The sequence below is a fragment of the Hibiscus syriacus genome, unplaced genomic scaffold (assembly GCF_006381635.1).
Source record: "Hibiscus syriacus cultivar Baekdansim isolate YM2019G1 unplaced genomic scaffold, ASM638163v2 tig00000340_pilon, whole genome shotgun sequence".
Taxonomy (NCBI): Eukaryota; Viridiplantae; Streptophyta; class Magnoliopsida; order Malvales; family Malvaceae; genus Hibiscus; species Hibiscus syriacus.
Genome location: NW_024061783.1, coordinates 5,027,351 through 5,042,180, shown reverse-complemented (window position 1 = coordinate 5,042,180; position 14,830 = coordinate 5,027,351). Strand labels below are relative to the sequence as shown.

Below are 14,830 nucleotides of genomic sequence, written 5' to 3'. Positions count from 1 at the left end.
AATTAATGATTTATTAAATTCAGAGGACGATGTAATGAATAACCAATCCTTTGGTTTGTTAAATAAATTTAATTTATGTCAGGACGATAATAAAAAAATTTACATTTTAATCTTGATTGACAACTAATAATCATTTTCCTTTATTTATATATGAAGAAATATTGTGGAAATGTAACACCCTAATCCAGTTAGACTCGAAGATCCATAAATTACAATGTTACATGGGACTATTGAATTAATGGCCCATTTTTTTTTTAAAAAAATTGCTTGTAATATATAAAATATAGGCATCCTAATGTAATAATAAACATAGTAATAAACGGGGTTTATAAATAATGGGGAGCTCCCAAAATACATCCAAAAAATAATAAAAAATATTGAGTTCCAAAAAGAGTTACGACTGAAATATAATACGGTCCATAACAGTACATGCCCTCTAAAGATGACTCAAGACATACTCTAAAAGGCCTTTGGGAATCTGATCTGCTATAGTAGAATGTCTGATGACAATAGCTCCCCACGATCTGCTCCCTATGAATATATGCACGAAAACACATTCCGAACGCTGAGCTTACGAGCTCAGTGCCTCACGAAAAAATGTACTTGTAACATCATCAATACCGGGTTAGTGACTAAATTGTAAAACTTCAGAATTTGGTGACTAAAGCATAATAATTGAATAGTATTGTAATTGGTATAGGGTTAAATTGCAAGGAAGAAGGAATAGAATGATAGATAGTTATTTGCATGGAAAGAATTAAATAAGAGATATTTTATATTACTCCACGTGGAATAGAAGAAAGAAAAACAAGGTTCCAGAGTTCTTTTCTTCTCTTCTTTCTCCACACGTGAAGAAGACAAAACAAAGGTGAGATTTCTTAATAGCTAATGGTTTGCTGAAATTTAAGTCTGGTTTTGATCCTTAGATGTTAATTAAGCTTATGGAAAGCTTAATTTGTTTTAAAGTAACAAGATGAAGAAGTTATAAGAGATTAAAGAAAATAGGTTTTTAAATGAATTTATGAAAAAGAGTTGATAAGTTGAATTTAAAGATAAATTTGACTTGTCATCATGCTAATTAAGGAATATGAAGTGTTAGAATTGTATTCAGAACATATTGAAATTTGAGTATGATTCTTGAATTATATAAGGGATAGGATTTTGAGGTTAAAGATGATTTTCATGGATATAAGTTGGTTTAAGTAATTATGGTTGAGTTTAATGACATGATAGGGTTTAAATAGAAGAATTGAGTGAAGAATTGATGATTTTTCGGGCTTAAAATACAAATTCTGGGTTGTGTGCATCGATGCACATTCAATGTGTATCGATGCACTATCAAATAATTGAACATCAAATGCAATTAGTGCATCTATGCATAAGGAGTGCATCGATGCATAAGGAGTGCATCGATGCATGAGGAGTGCATCGATGCACCTACTTAAAATACAAACTTCGAATGGGATTTATGCACCGATGCATAGATAGTGCATCGATGCACCCGTCAAGGGATGCATCGATACATGGTGTAGTGCATTGATGCATACATTCATTACAAGATAAAAATAGCTTCTTTTAGCCTAAGGAGTGATAGTTTAGAATATATCAATTAGTATATTGATATGTATCAATGTATTACTATATAGATATAGAACGTAATCTCGTTCCGGAACAATCGAGAGATTAGAATTGAGTCAAAGCAAGGCTAAGGTGAGTGCTCATACTGGATAGAATTGTATGGAGATAAGACTTGCGAAGTCTATCTCTTATAGTTGAATCCCTGATTTCATATTCATGTACATGTTCCATATATATATTGGATACAGTGATTCATTTATAGTTCATGTATGCTTTAATATGATATTATATGAAAGAATGAAATTGTCAGAGATCAATCCAAGTATGTGAAATAATGAAAGTGATCACATATGTGTATATGAAGTGAAATACATGTTTATATGAAAAGTGATGAGAAGATATGAAAATGAGAAATGTATTCATATTTAAGCCCATGTGAGTTAATATGAGAGTGTAGGTATAATTGGCATGCCAAGAGTCGAGGGTTCTATGTGGTCCTTCGGGACATATGTAATTCTGTAGAACATATATGTGGTACTTTGGTACACTTATTTGGTCCATTGTATTATGTATATGTTCTTAAGGAGTGGTCCTTCGGGACATATACAGTGGTCCTTCGGGACATAGTGGTTCTTCGGAACAATCAGTGGTCTTCGGGACAAATATTTAGTTCCCCTTGAGGGAATTATACGAGCTGTGGTGAATCATAGTGCACAACCTCTATGTACTCACATACGTTTGTTCTCAATAATGTACATGGGCAATTCAAAGATAAATTAAAGCGAAATTAGCATAAAATATGTCTTATATGTGCATACCATCATCATATATGTTATAGTATAATAATTATATGCAAGTTAAGATGTCATGATCAATGGTAAGGATGCATGTTCATAAATTCATTGTATACATGCGTATACATATATTTATGTTATGCCTTACTAAATCTATAACTTAGCGTGTAAGTGATTTATACGTAGGTACCAAGAATCGAGTAGAACCGAAATAGGAGTGGCAATAACAGCAGCACTGTCAGAAGATTAGATCAGAAGTAACTGATAAGTATGTATTTTGTGTGTATAGTATGTTGGCATGTAAGTAAAGTGTCAGTTATGATGCTCTGATCAATTTTGGTTGTTTTAGTCATGTCATGTAAGTAAACCGCTTTTATGTTAATGAAAGTTTTCAATTTCCTTGATTTTCGTCAAGAGTCAAAGGTTGAAAAGTCAATGTGACACCTCAGACTTGTATCCGGGTCGGGTACGGGTTGAGGGTGTTACATTTAATGGTATCAGAGCCACGGTTTAGTGATTCTCGGCATAAACCAAAGTCTAGAGTGTCCTATAAAGTGTACATGCCAACAAATAATGAAAACTTCTGATCTGATACAATAGTAAGTATGTTGTTTTGCTGATAGAATGATATGGGTATGTTTTTATAGATGTCCGGACATAGTAGCTCTAGAAATGAAGCGGGAGACAATAGACCCGCTGAAAGCAGTAATTCACCTGCCCTGGCAAGGCAGAGTGAAGATCAGGCACCCTTTAGAGTGCCTATAAGTGATCAAGATGTGTTCTTCAGAACACTAGACGCGGTATTGGCGCGTTTTCAACCTTCTGTTACTTCAACTCCGAGAATGAATGTTGCAAAGGAGTTGAAGGATTTAGGAGCACCAGAGTTTAGAGTGAAGCCGAACTTAATGATGTAAAAATAATGCTTGAGGGACTTCATTGTTCCGATCCAGAGAAGCTGGATGTAATAGTCTCATTGCTCCGAGGGCAAGCAAGGATTTGGTGGACCAACGTTACCTTGAGAATGCCCAGTGATCAAGTAACATGGTCTTTGTTTTTAGAAGAATCCAAGCATAAGTACATCGGAGATAAGTTCATTCGATAAATGAAGCAAGAGTTCACGAAATTGAAGTAATGAAATCGTACAATGTATGAGTACGAATGTGAATTCAACAAGTTGAGCCGCTTCGCTGCGGAATTAATTCCTACAGAGAATGATGTTTGTGATTGGTTTGTTGAGGGATTGCGACCTCGTCTGAAAGATATGCTTATTGTGTTGAATTTAACCTCATTTCAAGAAGTGGTAAATCGTTCTAAAGCTCTGGAAAGAGCTTAAAATGAGAGGTTTGGGGATTCCGAGTTCATACTTCAAAAAGATCAGACACATCATCGAGTGTTGCACCATCAAAAAAGGCAGAGATGTGAGTTCTCGACCCCAAGCGAGATCAGAATCGGTTGCATATTCTGCAAAGGGATCAAATCAGATGAGGGGTCAACAAACAGAGTCAGTGGGATCTGGAGCTAGGAGATCTAACCTGAGCCAAGTCAGACAATGTTCACATTGTGGAAAGAATCACTCGGGATATACAAGATGATTTCTGCATCCTGTTTTAAATGTGGGGACACTGGACATTTTGTTCGGGATTGTCCCATGTTACCTGGTGAATCTGCTCAGCAGAGAGGTCTGCCTCGGCTACCCAGAGAGGAAGAGGTAGAGGCAAAGGAAGAAGTCAATCAGAGTCGTCAGCTCCGCAAGAAATACGTTCTACAACTCGTGTGTATAATCTCAGGACTAGCGAGGATAGAGATGACCCAGAGATAATAGCAGGTATTTTCCAATTATATGACAAGAATGTGTTTGTATTGATTGATTCGGGGTCTACATATTCTTATATTTGCAGCAAGTTAGTGAAAGAATTGAATATTTCGTTAGAATCTACTAGCAGTAAGATAATAGTGACTAATCTGTTAGGACGTAGTGCTCGAGTCAATATGGTGTATCGAGGGTGTCCTATATGATTCAGGGAATTGAATTCCCTGCTAATCTGATGGAATTACCTTTTGACAAATTCGAGGTGATACTGGGAATGGACTGGTTATATCGTTACTATACTAATGTTGACTGTAGACTGAAAAGAGTAACGTTGAGAAGTTCAGAAGGTATAGAAGTTATTGTATTTAGTGAAGGATAAAACTCGTTGGTTAATGTAATATCAGTGATGTCGGTAAAGAAGTTATTGCTACAGGGATGTCAAGGGTTTATTACACTGGATGTGAGAGCAAAAGAGAGGGGAATTGAAGAAATTCCTATAGTCAGAGAGTTTTCTGATGTTTTTCCTGCAGAGTTACCGGGTTTACCTCCAAACAGAGAAGTCAAATTTCAGATTGAAGTCATGTCGGGGACTGTACCTATTGCCATGTCACTATACAAAATGGCCCCAAAAGAATTACAAGAATTAAAGATTCAATTACAAGAATTATTGGACAAAGGGTTTATCAGACCGAGTGTTTCACCATGGGGAGCTCCAGTTTTGTTCGTCAAAAAGAAGGATGGATCCATACGACTTTGCATTGATTATAGGCAACTCAATAAAGTGACCATCAAGAACAAGTATTCACTCCCCCGAATTGACGATTTATTTGATTAGTTAAAGGGAGCTTCAGTGTTTTCAAAAATTGATTTACGTTCTGGTTATCATCAATTGAAGATTCAAGATAAAGATATTCCAAAGGCGACATTCAGAATGAGATATGGTCACTATGAGTTTATCATAATGCTGTTTGGAGTTACGAATGCACCGGCTGCTTTCATGGATTTGATGAACTGAATATTCCAACCCTATTTGGATCAATTCATTATGGTATTCATTGACGATATTTTAGTGTATTCGAAGTTGGAAGAAGAGCATAGTTCACATTTGAAGATCGTTCTACAGACTTTGAGAGAAAAGAAGCTTTATGCCAAACTCTCTAAATGTGAATTTTGGTTGAAGGAAGTGACGTTCCTAGGACATGTGATTTCTGCAGAAGGAATTCGAGTGGATCCTCAAAAGATCAAAGCCATTTTAGAATGGGAAGTTCCAAAGAATGTATCAAAAGTTCAGAGTTTTCTAGGGTTAGCTGGCTATTACCGAAGGTTCGTTAGCATTACCCCTAACCAAGTTATTGAGGAAAGAGGTAAAATTTGCTTGGACTCTAGAGTGCCATGAGAGTTTTGAAAAGCTAAAGATGATTTTAACAGAAGCTCCAGTATTGATTCAACCCGAATCTGGCAAAAAATTATGTATGTACAGTGATGCGTCTCATAACAGGTTGGGATACGTGTTAATACAAGAAGGAAAAGTGGTGGCATATGCTTCGAGGCAACTAAAACCGCACGAGAAGAATTATCCAACGCATGATCTGGAGATGGTTGTGGTAGTTTTCGCTCTTAAGATTTGGCGTCACTACTTGTATGTGAACGATGTTATTTGTATACAGACCATAAGAGTTTGAAATACTTGATGACTCAGAAGGAGTTAAACTTAAGACAGAGAATATGAGTGGAATTCCTAAAGGATTATGATGTAGTGATTAGTTTTCATCCGGGGAAAGCGAACGTGGTAACGGATGCCTTAAGCCGAAAGACGTTTGCAGCTTTACGAGCTTTGGATGCTAGACTATCGTTAAGAGGAGATGGTGTCATATGTACAGAATTGACTCTCAAGCCATCATGGCTAGATCAAATTAAAGAATTGCAAGCTGGAGAAGAAAAGTGTTTAAAGAAGTTACAACAGATGGAGAGGCCACGAATTATGTAATGAAATGGGAACTTATATTATCAAGGGAGGTTGGTGATTCTCCAGTTTTGTTCGTCAAAAAGAAGGATGGATCCATACGACTTTGCATTGATTATAGGCAACTCAATAAAGTGACCATCAAGAACAAGTATCACTCCCCCGAATTGACGATTTATTTGATTAGTTAAAGGAACTTCAGTGTTTTCAAAATTGATTTACGTTCTGGTTATCATCAATTGAAGATCAAGATAAAATTCCAAAGGCGACATTCAGAACGATATGGTCACTATGAGTTTATCATAATGCTGTTGGAGTTACGAATGCACCGGCTGCTTTCATGGATTTGATGAACTGAATATTCCAACCCTATTTGGATCAATTCATTATGGTATTCATTGACGATATTTTAGTGTATCGAAGTTGGAAGAAGAGCATAGTTCACATTTGAAGATCGTTCTACAGACTTTGAGAGAAAAGCTTTATGCCAAACTCTCTAAATGTGAATTTTGGTTGAAGGAAGTGACGTTCCTAGGACATGTGATTTCTGCAGAAGGAATTCGAGTGGATCCTCAAAAGATCAAAGCCATTTTAGAATGGGAAGTTCCAAGAATGTATCAAAGTCCAGAGTTTCAGGGTTAGCTGGCTATTATCGAAAGTTCGTTAGCATTACCCCTAACCAGTTATTGAGGAAAGAGGTAAAATTTGCTTGGACTCTAGAGTGCCATGAGAGTTTTTGAAAAGCTAAAGAGAATTTTAACAGAAGCTCCAGTATTGATTCAACCCGAATCTGGCAAAAATTATGTAGTGCACAGTGATGCGTCTTATAACAGGTTGGATACGTGTTAATACAAGGAAAAGTGGTGGCATATGCTTCGAGCAACTAAACCGCACGAGAAGAATTATCCAACGCATGATCTGGAGATGGTTGTGGTAGTTTTCGCTCTTAAGATTTGGCGTCACTACTTGTATGGTGAACGATGTTATTTGTATACAGACCATAAGTTTTGAAATGCTTGATGACTCAGAAGGAGTTTAAACTTAAGACAGAAGATGAGTGGAATTCCTAAAGGATTATGATGTATGATTAGTTTTCATCCGGGGAAGCGACATGGTACGGATGCCTTAAGCCGAAGACGTTTGCAGCTTTACGAGCTTTGGATGTCAGACTATCGTTAAGAGGAGATGGTGTCATATGTACAGAATTGACTCTCAAGCCATCATGGCTAGATCGAATTAAAGAATTGCAAGCTGAGAAGAAAAGTGTTTAAAGAAGTTACAGCAGATGGAGAGGCCACGATTATGTAATGAAGTTTATGGGAACTTATTATCAAGGGAGGTTGGTGATTCCAGATGATGATGAGTTAAAGAAAGACTTGTTAACAAAAGCTCATTGTAGTCCTTGACTATGCATCCGGGAGGAAATAAAATGTATGGATCTCAAGAGTCGATATTGGTGGCCTATAAAGAGACATTACGGAATTTTTATCCAAATGTTTGACTTGTCAGCAAGTCAAAGCTAAATATCAGGTCCTATCAGGATTATTGCAACCAATGTCTATTCCTCAGTGGAAATGGGAGAATGTGACAATGGATTTTGTAACGGGGTTACCTTTGACTCCAAATAAAAGAGATTCCATTTGGGTGATTGTAGACAGATTGACTAAGTCAGCTCATTTTATTCCGGTACGAGTTGATTTTACCATGGACAAGTATGCAGAGTTGTATATCAGGGAGATTATACGTCTACATGGAGTACCTGTTTCTATTGTTTCCATCGAGATCCTAGATTTACTTCACGGTTTTGGAAATCATTACATAAAGGGTTAGGCCCGGTTAAATTTCATACAGCGTTTCATCCTCAAACCGATGGGCAATCGGAGAGAACAATCCAATTTTGGAAGATATGTGAGCTTGTGTTATCGAGTTTAAAGGATCATGGGAAAGGTACTTGCCTCTTGCTGAATTCTCATATAACAATAGTTATCAATCAACCATCAAAATGGCTCCCTATGAAGCTCTTTATGGAAGAAAATGTCGTACGCCTTTAAATTGGTTCGAGCTTAAAGACAAAGAAATTATGGGTCCGAAGTTGATCCAGGAAGTGGAAGAAAAAGTTCAAGTAATTCAAAGTAATCTCAAAGCAGCAGCTAATAGACAGAATCATACGCGGATTTAAAGAGAAAAGAGATAGAATATCAAGTTGGAGATAAAGTGTTTCTCAAAGTATCTCTATGGAAGAAAGTTTTGAGGTTTGGACGTAAGGGAAAACTTAGTCCTAAATTCATTGGACCGTATAAGATCGTAAAGAGAGTTAGACCAGTGGCATATCAGCTGGCGTTGCCACTTGAAATGGAGAAAATTCACAATGTCTTTCATGTCTCAATTCTTCAGAAGTATCAATTTGATCCATCCCACATTGTGACACCATAAGAGGTTAAGGTTCAACCGGATTTGACCTATGAGGAGGAACCGGTTAAAACCTTAGCTTACGAGGTTAGGCAACTAAGAAACAAGACCATTCCATTAGTTAAAGTATTATGGTGGAATCACAAGATAGAGGGCAACGTGGGAACGTGAAGGGACATGAGGATCCAGTACCCCCATCTCTTCGTGAAATGAAAATTCAAGGACGGATTTTCTTTAGGGGAGATTTGTAATATCCTCATACCGGGTTAGTGACTAAATTGTAAACTTCAGAATTTGGTGACTAAGCATAATAATTAAATAGTATTGTAATTGGTATATAGTTAAATTGCAAGGAAGAATAAATGATAGAATAGTCATTTGCATGGAAAAGAATTAAAGAAGAGATATTTATATATTAACTCCAAGTGGAATAGAAGAAAGAAAAACAAGGTTCCAGAGTTCTTCTCTTCTCTTCTTTCTCCACACGTGAAGAAGGCAAAACAAATGTGAGATTTCTTAAAACCTAATGGTTTGCTGAAATTTAAGTCTGGTTTTGCTCCTTAGATGCTAATTAAGCTTATAGAAAGCTTAATTTGTTTTAAAGTAATAAGATGAAGAAGTTATAAGAGATTAAAAAAATGGGTTTTTAAATGAATTTATGGAAAAGAGTTGATAAGTTGAATTTGAAGATAAATTTGACTAGTCATCATGCTAATTAAGGAATATAAAGTGTTAGAATTATATTTAGAACATATTGAAATTTGAGTATGATTCTTGAATTATATATGAGGGATAGGATTTTGAGGTTAAAGATGATTTTCATGGATATAAGTTGGTTTAAGTAATGATGGTTGAGTTTAATGACATGATAGGGGTTTAAATAGAAGAATTGAGTGAAGAATTGATGATTTTCGGGCTTAAAATACAAATTCTGGGTTGTGTGCATCGATGCACATTCAATGTGTATCGATGCACTATCAAATAATTGAACATTGAATGCAATTAGTGCATCGATGCATAAGGAGTGCATCGATGCATGAGGAGTGCATCGATGCACCTACTTAAAATAAAAACTTTGAATGGGATTTATGCACCGATGCATAGATAGTGCATCGATGCACCTGTCAAGGGATGCATCGATACATGGTGTAGTGCATCGATGCATACCTTCACTAAAAGATAAAAATAACTTTCTTTTTAGCCTAAGGAGTGATAGTTTAGAATATATCAATTAGTATACTGATATGTATCAATGTATTACTATGTAGATTTAGAATGTAATCTCGTTCCAGAATAATCAAGAGATTAGAATTGAATCAAAGCAAGGCTAAGGTGAGTTCCCATACTGGATAGAATTGTATGGAGATAAGACTTGCGATAAGTCTATCTCTTATAGTTGAATTCCTGATTTCATGTTCATGTACATGTGTCCATATATATATATTGGATATAGTGATTTTATGTATAGTTCATATATGCTTTAATATGATATTATATGAAAGATTGAAATTGTCAGATGATCAATCCAGGTATGTGAAATAATGAAAGTGATCACATGTGTGTATATGAAGTGAAATACATGTTTATATGAAAAGTGATGAGAAGATATGAAAATGAGAAATGTATTTATATTTAAGCCCATGTGAGTTAATATGAGAGCTGTAGGTATAATTGGCATACCAAGAGTCGAGGGTTCTACGTGGTCCTTCGGAACATATATGTAATTCTGTAGAACATATATGTGGTACTTTGGCACACTTATTTGGTCCATTGTATTATGTATATGGTTCTTAAGGAGTGGTCCTTCGGGACATATACAGTGGTCCTTCGGGACATAGTGGTTCTTCGAAAGAATCAGTGGTCCTTCGGGACATAGTGGTCCTTCGGGACATAGTGGTCCTTCGGGATATAGTGGTCCTTCGGGACAAATATTCAGTGCCCCTTGAGGTAATTATACGAGCTGTGGTGACAGCATAGTACACAATCTCTATGTACTCACATACCTTTGTTCTCAATAATGTACATGGGCAATCCAAAGATAAATTAAAGAGAAATTAGCATAAAAATATGTCTTATATGTGCATACCATCATCATATATGTTATAGTATAATAAATATATGCAAGTTAAGATGTCATGATCAATGGTAAGGATGCATGTTCATAAATTCATTGTTATACACGCGTATACATATATTTATGTTATTCCTCACTAAGTTTATGACTTAGCGTGTAAGTGATTTACACGTAGGTACCAAGAATCTAGCAGAACCGAAATAGGAGTTGCAGTAACAGCAGCACTGCCAGAAGATCAGATCAGAAGTAACTGATAAAGTATGTATTTTATCGTGTATAGTATGTTGGCATGTAAGTAAAGTGTCTGTTATGAATGCTCTGATAAATTTTGGTTGTTTTAGTCATGTCATGTAAGTAAACCGCTTTTATGTTAACGAAAGTTTTAAATTTCCTTGATTTTTCGTCAAGAGTCAAAGTTTGAAAAGTCAATGTGATACCTTAGACTCGTATCCGGGTCGGGTACGGGTTGAGGGTGTTACAGTACTATACTATATGCATTAACTAAATGAAATGACAAGTGACACAGGTCTGAGTATACAATTGTTGGGCTGTTAATCTATGGCTGGCATCAGAGTGCGATTGAGAGATTCTGCATCTCGGAGCTCTCACACCCCTCTAGCACTGCCGAAGCATCAACTTTTGGGTTAGATATGGAATTCTGCATCAGAAACGTGCACCCCATCGACTTACTCCATCGAGTCTTAGGGCATATGGTGCCCAGTCGGCTGTTGTAGTGTCGTGGCATTGACTTGGATCCACTGACTGTCATATTTCTGCTAAAAGGAACTCGGATGTCCTGATTATTCTCGAGCGTCAACAATGCTAGTTTTATGTAAACCTAGCTATTTTTGTTTCTATTGTTATGATATTAATTATTGTTCTTGCTTGAAGTCTTATTTGAGGATATACTGAAGTGTTAGGGTACCTCGAGTCAAATTCCCTTAAAAACTGGCCTTTTTGTCCAAAACAAACTAAAAGTATCGATACTAGCCCAAAAGTATTGATACTCTTGTAACATTTTTGATATATTATGTAAGTATCGATACTTTAAAGCGGCCTGTAATGCCCTGTTTCTATACTTTCTGGGAGTTTCAAAATTATGACCCAAAGTATCGATACTCTTGAAAGATTATTGATACTCTTGCCTAGAAACTCACGATTTTACCCAAGAAGAACAACAAGTTTTGATACTATCCCTCTAGTATTGCAAAGCACATAAAATAGGTACAAAAACTCATATTATACTATCCCAAAGACATTAGTGAGGTCCCCAAACATTATTAATGTTTTATGAAAATACAAAAGAGCATAATTAGGGCTTTAAAAATGTTTATAACTCTAAAACATGAAATCTACCATGAGAATGCTTCAAACTTATGCAACCTACTATATTTCATCTAAATGACATACATATGGTATAGTTGAGTCAAGAGTGAGTTATCTTAGATGTAAACTGCTGAAAACACCCAATGCTCAACCAAGTGTAATTTTTCCTTCCATTTTGCTTTAAAGTTCTCTCCAACTTCCCTCACTACAAGAGAATCAAATGCATTGATTACTAACTTATTTTAGGGGTTAAGGAGGGTTTAAAAACACTTCTTAAGACTAGAAATATATGAAAAATGGGTTGTAACCATCTAGTTTCTTAAACCCCTCTAAAACTAGTTCTTGAAACTATGGTGAAATGGGTGGTTTGAGAGCTTGAATCAATGCTTGAGATGCATGGGTTATGATTCTTACCTTTAGAATACTAATTAGGGACTAGAAAATGATAAAGTTCACACCTTTACCTTGCAAGGGAGGAGAAAAACGGGAAGAAGAAGATATGAAGAATACAAGGAATGAAGAAAACGATGAAGTTTTCTCAGACGGTGATATCATCAAATTTTAATGATATTCAGTTTTAATTTTGAGAAAGGGTAAATTGCTTTAGTCCCTCCAATTTTGACTGCAGATTAAAAACACACTTTTTAGTCACTATTTGGCTAAATACAAGCCCAATTTCACTTGTTTTTGGCTCAAAACTTCCTACAAACTAGAAATTTAATCCAAGACTTATCTCAAATTAGCCTAAAATTCCTAACACGAGATTTGGAGCGTTACAGGAAATGAGGAGTTGAAATCTCCCATGTGTATGGTAAAGCTAATTGATTTGAAGGGCCATGAATGTACGAAGAACCAGATTCTTCTGTCCATACCCTACCACTAGGGATGTAAATGAGACGAGACAGATAGCGAGTTAATTGAGATCGACTCGATCAAGGCTCGATAAATACTCGGATCGAATGGACTTGACTCGAACTCGAGCTCGACTCGAATTCTTAACGAGCCGAAACGAGCTACTTGATACTCAACTCGAAAAGCTCGTGAGCAACTCGAAAATATAATATATTAAGATTTTATTTTTTTTAAATTAAATTATTAATAATATTATTTGTGTGGATTTTTTTTAAAAATACAATAAGACTTTCATGTATTTAAGGTTCAGGTTCGAGTTTGAGTTTGAGAATTCAATCTTGTTAAGTTTAAGATTTTTTTTTTTATTTCGAGCCTTTTCGAGCTGCTCACGAGCTTTAGTTTAGGATTTCGAGTTCGAGTCGAGCTTAAAAATTTTAAGCTCGCGAGTTTTCGAGTCGAGTCGAACTCCATTTCATAGTTTTCGAGTCGAGTTGAGCTCAGGAATACTCGAGCTCGACTCGACTCGTTTACACCCTTACCCATCACATGTTTGGCATACTTTGATGCATTACGTGTCACTTTTCACACAATTGTACCTTGATTCTTTCTTTACTTTATTCATATTTATTTAATATCGGTAAATTATATTATATTTTTTAGAGAGTCTCTTTCATAGTAACATTATTTATGATAGAATAAAAGTTGTTTTATAAGTTGTTTTAATTAATCTCATGATTATAAGTTGTTTTGATTTGGTACCGATCATTGATTACCACGTTGTTACCACTTTTGGATTAGGGTTTGTTCCGTTTCCCACTCCATGATAAACATGGATAGTTTACAGTAGCCCTTTTTTTACTTATATGGTGCGCCTTTTGAACTGATCTTAAGGTTGGAGCTCCAGCACGTGTGGGTCTCGTTGCTCCAATTGATGTTGTTTTGCCCCTGGCAACACTGGCCTTGATCCTTCTCAAACATCCTTCTTTCAGGTATATATATATATATATATAAAGCACTTGATTTATGTTTGGATTTTCACAAGTTCTGATGTATGCTGTAATCTCACATATGTGACATCCTCTCATCAGGTGCTCAACATTCCGACCAAGATCAACAAGGGCACGGTCGAAATCGTGACAGCAGTGGAGCTGGTTAAGAAGGGTGAGAAGGTTGGATCATCTGAGGCGGCCCTGCTTTCTAAGCTTGGGATAAAGCCATTCTCCGACGGACTCTCCGTGGTATCCGTTTACGACAATGGAACGGTGTTCAGCCCTGAGGTGCTGGACCTAACTGAAGATGATCTTATGGAGAAGTTTGCGGGTTGGCTCTCCAATATCGCTTCCCTTTCGCTGGCGGTTTCGTTCCCGACTATTGCTGCCGCGCCTCATATGTTTATCCATGCCTACAAGAATGCTCTTGCTCTTTCTGTGGCTACAGAGTATACTTCCTTCAGGCTGAGAAAGTCAAAGAATTCCTCAAGGTTGATTTCTTACCAATACATTTCTTTTAGTTTGTTTCTGTTTATGCCTTGTGATTGCTTGACATTGCTGAGGTGGTTTTTTATGATTAAACGATAGGATCCGAGCAAGTTGCAGTGGCGGTTGGTGGTGATGCAGCTGCTCCGGCAGATTCAGGTGCAGCCAAGGAAGGAAGGTAGAGGAGGCAAAGAAGGAGGAGTCGGAAGAATCCGATGAGGATCTTGTTGCTGGTCTTTTTGACTAAGAAATGATGAATGAGTACAGATACTAGTAGTAACTAAACTTAAGAGGTAAATAATGATATGGGTTTTGCATCCAATGCTCCTCTTGATCCTTTTGAATATTATAGTAAGTTTTAGCATTAGCATTTGACTTCATTTGGTACGTACTCAATGTGTTTTTATTATAAAATAAACAAATAAAAGAACCAATATTACACATGAATCCCATCATTAAAGAAAGAAAAAAATACACACTATAATTGGAATTTACAATTTGTATCAAATTGCCAACAATTGCAAGTCCTGCTGGAAACAGTGGCCGAAT

General features: G+C 36.3%; 1 pseudogene; it reads left to right on the top strand.

Moving 5' to 3' along the window:
- The first annotated feature begins 3,706 nt into the window (after positions 1–3,706).
- Positions 3,707–14,646, top strand: LOC120199397 (annotated as a pseudogene).
- The last annotated feature ends 184 nt before the right edge of the window (positions 14,647–14,830 follow it).